This window comes from Brachycentrus maculatus, unplaced genomic scaffold, assembly GCF_059751285.1.
Source record: "Brachycentrus maculatus isolate JH-2025_06_01 unplaced genomic scaffold, ASM5975128v1 h1tg000144l, whole genome shotgun sequence".
In the NCBI taxonomy this organism is placed as follows: domain Eukaryota; kingdom Metazoa; phylum Arthropoda; class Insecta; order Trichoptera; family Brachycentridae; genus Brachycentrus; species Brachycentrus maculatus.
The window spans coordinates 1,365,475-1,374,188 of record NW_028280897.1 but is presented as its reverse complement, the minus strand read 5'-3'; positions in this window follow the sequence as shown (position 1 = coordinate 1,374,188).

Genomic DNA, 8,714 nt, shown 5'->3' with positions numbered 1-8,714 from the left:
AATCGTGTACATTTTAATGCTAAGTGGAGTCGTAATTCGGCACGCTCGTCCCTCTGAAATACCGCTGACTAAAAAGATTGCGCAAAGTCTTTTAATAGGGTTTTTGACCGACCGCTTTGTAGGAAATTGCTTCTTTAATTTCGGACGGGGTGGGTTCGCGTTATGGTCAGCGCTTAACTTGGAACGCGCTCCTGGGCCCAGCGCCGTATTAACCACACGCGTTATGTTCTTCTGACCAGTTTTGTCAGCCCCTTTTCAGTTATCAATCACGTTTTGACAGGAAATAACAGGTTATGTGTCTTCGGATTAAGACGAAACTAAAAAATACTGTTATGATGCCATAACATAAATCAGAATCAGTCAAATCAGCCAGAGATCAAAGATAAATCTTAAATGTATCCCGTATTTATATTTGATCGTAGATTTTCCGGAATGTTTACAAACACTCGGTGTTATACCTGTATTTAATGTCAATATATTCCTCGAATTCAATGTTTATTTATTCAACTGAGATTGTCAGAAACAAATATAGAATTATCCACGAAAATCGTAATATGAATTATTTATGCCAACACACTGTTAATATTATATAAAAAGATAAATTTAAAATAAACAAATTCATGAACCGTTTCTTAAAAACCCTTAAATGGGGATAATTTTTTTAACAACATTCGTAAAATGTGCATTCATTATTTACTTTGCTTATTATGTACAAGGTTTATAGATCAATTGGTGGATTTTGGTTTATTCCAGCAAAGAATTTGTGTTGGGAACAGGAAGGATAAACTAGTGCGGGCCAATCGGGAACTTCTCAGTATTTGATCATTGCCGGGAGGAAACTACGTAAAACTCCTCAGGAGAAACCGGACTGTTGACTTTCGTCAACAGATCTTCCGTTCCACTAGAAGAGAATATAAAAAAAATTATCTACCTAAAAACAATTTTCATGGTTTATTTTTTTGTTTAAATTACCCGCTTAAATTTAAGTGACTCTAAAATTTGACTACGGCTTATGCAACACCACTTATCACGTTTTTACTTAGGCTCTAAAATTACCAGTTTTATAGCCTATTCCTGCTTGTTAGTGGGTTTACTTTTTCCCTTTAAAGTTTAAATACTTATCAGTGTATACTTGTATTTACTTTTCTTGGAAAACATTTTTTTTATTACCGACCAAAATTATAAGGATAAGTAAACATCAGGTAATACGATTGCTGGCTTTTCTTCATATTTAAATTAACTATCGGGCAAAGTTCAAGGAATCTCATTTGGAAATTGGTTGTTTTATATTTTTTTATATCTCGATTCCTAAAGAAACTGCAGACTTCTAATTTTGCAAGCAACACGCCGAACTTCACTAAAAGAATCAACAGTATTTCAAACACAAAATTCGCATTATTGAGGATATTGATTTTGTAAATTATTCAATGAGACAGAGCTTAAATGTGGCTCGATTCTAAATTTTAGAGGGTTTCAGATGTCAAGGCGTATTTGGTGTAGTCGCCATAATTTAAAAAAATACTAATGTTCTTTGTTCAAATAATAATGCTTTCGTTATTTGACACCAGTGTTTCTATAAGCTTCTCTCCGGCTCAAGGAGGCGACCTGCCCAACATCTTGGCAGTGTCACGTCGGCTCCACTTTTCCCCCTTCAGACTCAGCCGATTGACGACGTTTTTCTTTAATATTTTTTTATGTATCATTATCACATTCATATCATAATCTATTTTTGTGTAAGCTCCGTTGAGATAGTATTTTACGAAAATGGCGTTACAAAAATTATCCAAAATTATTATTATTGTTATCGATAATACATTGGGATATACACACACATAAATACATATATATATACATATATATATATATATATATATATATATATATATATATATATATATATATATATATATATATATATATATATATATATATATATATATATATATATATATATATATATATATATATATATATATATATATATATATATATATATATATATATATATATATATACTTATATGTATATATTCTTAAAATTTGGCGGGTTTTTTTATCATTCTTTTAACTTCTCACCTTTCAATAACTCTCTTCTTTTCAAAACCATATACGTATTTGTTTATAAAAACGGTATTTTAAGCAAGAATGCAGTTACCCGAGTTTAATATTGTTGAATAGTATAACGGAATAATGGGATAGGATCACCTCACTTTGCTTCAAAGTTACGTAGATTGGTGTACGTTACCAACTCCCGTTCCCAGTTATCTTCCCTTGTGCGCAATAATTCCCCTGCATCCTGCTCATCGTAAATGCAACAAATTCTGTGTTCACTTCTGTAAATGTAAGTGCGCAGAATGTAAATGGTTCTCAACATGTGTAATTTCGCGACGTATATTTAATTATTTAAAATCGTAAAAGTTGAAATGCAACAGGATGAAATAAATTAAACATAACGTCTTGCAGCCGAGGAAAACCATTAAGTATTCAAAGCCCAACTACTCGGTCTGCGAAGGATATTTTTTATTACTTAGAGAACGCCAACAATACAGAATGAGAGGGTCGTACAAAGGGCTATTATTGAAAGCAGTCCTTGAATCATACGTGCGAGAATATAGCCTCGGTTCGAGGGAATTGAATGGTTAAGGCAATAATAATTGCTGCGGGATATTTTAAATCCTGGATATGTTCGCGCGCCGGAAGGGAGTCACTTCATGCCATCGGCAAAAATACATTAATCTGATTTATGCTTTGCCATTAACACAGTTCTTACCAATGGTTATTTCAAATGACATTTCTTAAATTTGTAGAGCGCTTCTAGCACAAAAGCTTTACAGGAAGTTGACTAATGGGTAATAATAAACGTAGTTTAGGCACCATTATTTATTATGACTAAAATGCTGAAGAAATCATAAAAAAGTACTCTGTGAATGATAGGTATACTCTGTACTATTTATTGATATGGGTTGTGTAAAAACATAATGATTTAAATATAAAAATAAAATTCTTGTTAGGAAAACCTTAAGCTTTTGGGAAATACTTAGACCTAATTAAAAAATATATCTTTATGTAGGTTTTTGAATTTGATATAACCGCCTTTATTTATATATTTACAAATGTGGAATTTTGTAATTCAAATAGTACAAGTACTTATTTTGTAATACTCGTTTATGTGATTGACTCGATTTAAATATTTTGTATATTTCTCTAATAAAACAAAATAAAAGTAAAAATAAAAATATAATACTTAAACATAAAATTATTGACAACATTTTGAGTGTGTCTAAATACTTGTTCACAAATCTAGATTATCTCCAATTATAGGAGTTATTAATCATATCGTTTTAAATAAATATATTGATTCATATTGTTTTGTGGGATGCCATATTCAATCGAAACGTTAATAAAAAAATAGGGTTTCAATATTTTTTCATTAAAATTTAAAAAATGTTTTGTATATTAAAAGCATTGATAATTTTGTGGTATGGTAATAAAACACTCTCCTTACCATCCATTATTCACTTTGTGTAATACCACTTTTTTAAACACTTATTTGCGACTACCGGTTTCGGAAAATCATTCCGTCACCAGGTCATTAAAATAAAAATTAAATTATTGCATTAAATTTATTAAAATAAAAATTAAATTTTTGAAAGAGAGAATGACGACAAATGAATTACAATGGGAATATTTTCAAAAGTAGACTCGAAGTTAAATTTAGTTGGTTATTTATTTTGGTTAAGTCTTTATTGATTGCTTTACTTATTTCTAATTTTTCTAGATTATCTAAAATTTAAAACTTTTTAAAATAACCAACCACCACGCCGCTTTCTATAAGGGTAGAGAGAGAGAATAGAAGGCCATACCACCATATCATATAATATTATAAAGTAAAAAAAGACAAATACAAATATGTATAAAAAATCATGTAAGAATAAGACAGTAGGGGTCAGCAAAAGGAATGTATGTTAAACAATTACTGGGAAATTAAATAAGGGATATACTGAACGGTAGGCAAACTCACAAACTACTGTATAGAGGTGTTCCTAGTATGTCAGTCCCAGGTACAAATACTATGATACGCCAAAAGATCAGTATATCATGATACTTGTATGGAGCTGTAATAAGTACAATATACTAGCCACTAGCCATTAGTTAAATCTCACAAATCTGTTTCAAACCAATATAACCAGCGAACGCATTGTCACTCATAAAACATAAAACTAATTTTTGCTTATCGATGCATTGCCGGTCAGTCCCTTTGCATTGTATTTTGTAAATATATCGTTTTCTTAGTCTATTGGATTATTAGATACAAATGATGAAAAGAGACAAATATACATGTCATGGCGTGTTAAATATCGCTCGGCCCAGGAATCACTGGAGATACGAAGTATCACAGATATTCCGATATCGTTTAGTAAACAGATATTTTTTGAACATTCTGATTTATTTCCCGCTCTGTCAAAACTTCGAAATGAACCGCGTACAAGTGAAGTTTGGAGATATTTTTATGATATTCATAACAAATTAGCACCGCGCATCATATGCAAACAAAACTATCCTTCAAAACAAGTGTTTCTAATTTAAAGAAACATTTGAAATGTAAGCATGTCGCACAACGGAAGGGCGGCAAAAGAGGATAAAAGTGAAGTCCCGTTTGAATTGTGCTAGTCTGGATGTTGGAAGTTGGCCATCCACAATGACGAGGAGCTCAACAAGCTGCCCTCCAGCGTGACGACTATCGCTCAGGAAGGCGTCCTGCCCAACACCTTGGCCATTCTCCAGCCCATGGGATCGAGAGGAAGGCGTTTTAATTTGTCGGCTCATCTTTTCCCCGCTCCAGACTCGACGGCCCGAGACCGATTGACGACGCATTTATTTATTTTTTAATTTTTTTGTATATCATTATCGTCATCGTCCTATTATTATTATCACTATCCATGTCTTTATAAGCGCCCTTAAGGTATTATTTTTTACGAAAATGGCGCTATACAAATTATCCTAATAACTATTATTATATTATTTTTTAACATCTCATCAAAGATGAAGAAGAATATGGAAGTCTGGGCATTTACGGGGCTTACGACCGTCATAGGCTGGTTTGAGTGATCACTTTACACACGTGTAACATTCACCAATTCTACCCATTATTGACAACCACACTACTCAAATTCTTGGATGTTCTATAAATATGAACCAATTTAGAAACCTTGTTCATGAATCACTAAAACTTCACTAGAGACATCTATTGGTGAGATGTAAAGAAGCTTTTTATTAAGCAGAAACTCTTATATTAGTATTAGTAAAGTGATCACTCAAATCAGCCTATGACGGTCGTAAGTTCCGTAAATGCCCAGACTTCCATATTCTTCTTCATCTTTGATGAGATAACTAAAATAACTCCTGTAATTGGAGATAATCCAGATTTTGTGAACAAGTATTTGGACACACTCAAAATGTTGTAACTATTATTATTATTATTTTGAAACGGTACGCAAAACAATTTAGCGTACCGCGGCGGCGCATAGTACGCATAGTACGTGTCAAGATACTAGGATGCGCTACCTGGTAACAGGTAGCGTATCCTAGTATCTTGACATGGTGGTTTCGGTAATAGCGATATCGCTAAGTACCAGTCTAAACACACCATTACTACCATATCAATTCTAAGTACTTAATCTTATTTCCTCTAGGGATTTGTACATAAACACTAACATATGCCTTACACGCTTTTGTATGTTTTCGGGTATACGACCCTTAGAGCTTTAAGCATTACTGCTATTCTCATTTAAAAAATAAAATATCCGTGAGTCTCTCTCGCATGAGTATTGAAACATTTTTAGCTATAGAAATAGTTAGTTTTTACCCATTGCTTTCTTTGAATTTGTTGACGATTTTATTATTTCAGGATTACAAAATGGCTATGTGGTATTTATTTGAAGAAAATCTCTCTGTATTGAATAAAATATTTGAAATTAGAAGGGCATTACAGAAAACTTCTGAGTACCTGTCCTTCGAACTAATTATGTGCGGAGTTCACCTATGTTTCGAATGGCTAGTGTGTACAACTCATGTTTTATCCAAGTTGACATTTTCAATTGCGGAAAATCTGTGCTGTAAAGTCGAATGTTGAGCATATTTTCCTCTCAGGATCTTTAAAAACTATGTTTCTCTGCATTGTATGTATGTCCCTACTAGAATCAACATCACACACACACACACACACACACACATTCATTAATTTGCTAGATCTACACTAAATATTTTGTACTAATCTTTATGTTTCTGTGGTTAACTATAATTGGCTTATTTAATGTATATCTTTTAATTGTTTTGTTTTACATATGTTGCTGTTGTTAACCCAAATAAAAATAAAAATAAAAATAAAACTAGAAAAAAATAACATGTGACTCTTGCGCGTTAGAAGTGAATCTTTTGAGGTTTTAGAAACAGTTCATTTTATGCATATTCTTTGCACATTTTAATAATAGAAAATACTTAATTTTATTAATTGATTTGGCAGTAACTTTGTGGTCAAATCTATCCATTTTTTATTAATGTTTTACTTTGTAAATACCACTATTTACTAAAATCTACTGTTACACGTGTTTCGATGCATTCCGCATCATTTTCAAACACCGCAAGACAATTTAATTAAAGTTTTACTTTTTTTGACATCTCAACAAAGATGAATAAGAATATGGTAGTCTGGGCATTTACAGAGCTTACGACCGTCATAGGCTGGTTTAAGTGATTACCTTACACACGAGTAACATTCACCAATTCTACCCATGATTGACAAGCACTGACAACTACTCAAATTCTTGGAACTTCTATGTATATGGATCAATTTCGAAACACAGTGCTTGAATCACTCGAATTTCTCTATAATACATGTTTTGGTGAGATGAAAGAAGCTTTTTATTGCGTAGAAACACTTTCATTAGTATGTGCGGTCCGAATCCTGGATTATAATCACATACATAAGAAACGCTGTAAAACATTATTTTTCATTTTATAATTTGACTAGTTAACTTATTTAAAACATTTTTTTTAACAAGTATTTGGTCGCACTAAAAATGTTATAAAATTTTACTTATTTTTTTTTATTAAATGCCATTCTTGCTTGTTTTATCCTGGTGGCATTTTTTTATATATGATCGACCATTCATTTGGAAAATGTATGATAAAAACCTATATTTAAATTAATTAATGTTTTTCTTGACGAGTGTAGATTTTATGTTACTCGGTGAGCTAAATTTGGTGACCCCGCCATTGTCAAGGTAATTTAGCAACTGTTATGCAACATCGATCTGGTCTTAGCCATATTATAATGTTAAATCTAGGAGCATGCACTACCCATCACTCACAACCGGTTGCTGAATACATTTAAGAATCAGTCAACTAACACATTTTATTTAAATTAATCTAGTACCCACACAAAAATGCTGGTAGCGAAAAAATCCAGTTCTAGAAGCTATTAGTTATTATTGTTGTGATTTAATTGGAATAATTATTATGTGACGACATTGCAGATAAATTAGGATTTAATATACGTATGTGCTAAAAAAAGCTATGGAAATGACACTGTTATTAAGGACGCTAGAGGAAATAAAAATTACGACTTCAAACAACACAAAATTTAAGGAAGCGTCATGAATCGATTTACTATTTAAATTTTATTATTAACAATTGATTTTAATATTTAAAAAAAAATTCAAATTACCAGACCACTTTTCACATTATTGTCAGATTGTTTTTTTACCAGTTAAGAACATCTGTAGTTCTAAAGTGGTCTAACACAAGTGCTTGATTTTTATGCAATTACAATAGATTTTAAGAAATAGCGGTACTTAACAAGTAAAACTTAAATTATAAATGAATAGCCATTATCGCAAAGTGACTGCCGAATCAATTAACGAAATTTAATTTTAATATTTAATATTGAAATCGTAATGTTTTTTCCACAAAGTTAATGTCAAATCAATAAATAATAAAACCAACATTTGAGTTTTTTGTTGTTGTAATATTTGAATGATATACGCGATGAATGTGACAGACTTAGTAGCGGTAATAGAAGAACGTGATGTACATATAAACTTATGAATATTTAAAGATATATTTACGAATCCTGTTATTTTTAACCTCGTAACGAAAACTATAAAAACTAAATGCAACAAATTGTGCTCACCTCTATCTTCATCTAGTTACAATCTGTTTTATTGATTATTGACCAAAATGTAATATTTTGGAACAAAGACGTATTAAGCAGGGCTGGTGAGTCTAGATGTTTACTAAATAATGTAGCGCAACAGCGAGCCAAATGGATAGGCCATAATATAAGACACCCAGGCCTGCTTCTTCCGATTGCACAAAAGGCACAAACTACAGAGGACGACCCCGCTTAACCTACGTGGACCAAATTATCTCTGACTGCGGAGTAAGCCGAGTTGAAGAGACGAGCGGAGGATAGAAACGCGGAGATTAATCAATCATCTCAATGATTGTAACCCACGAAGTAGAAAATATAAACGGATAATTTTGAATTAAATAAAATATCTCATGTACTAATTTTTTGATTTTCCATTATAGAACCAAAAAAATCTTACAAAACCACTATTTATCTTATAAATTATTTATAATATCGACCGGTTTCGAATCAAAAAGCTTTTTCAAGACTATAAGAGTATTTATTAGTCTCGAGGTAGTAGCCGT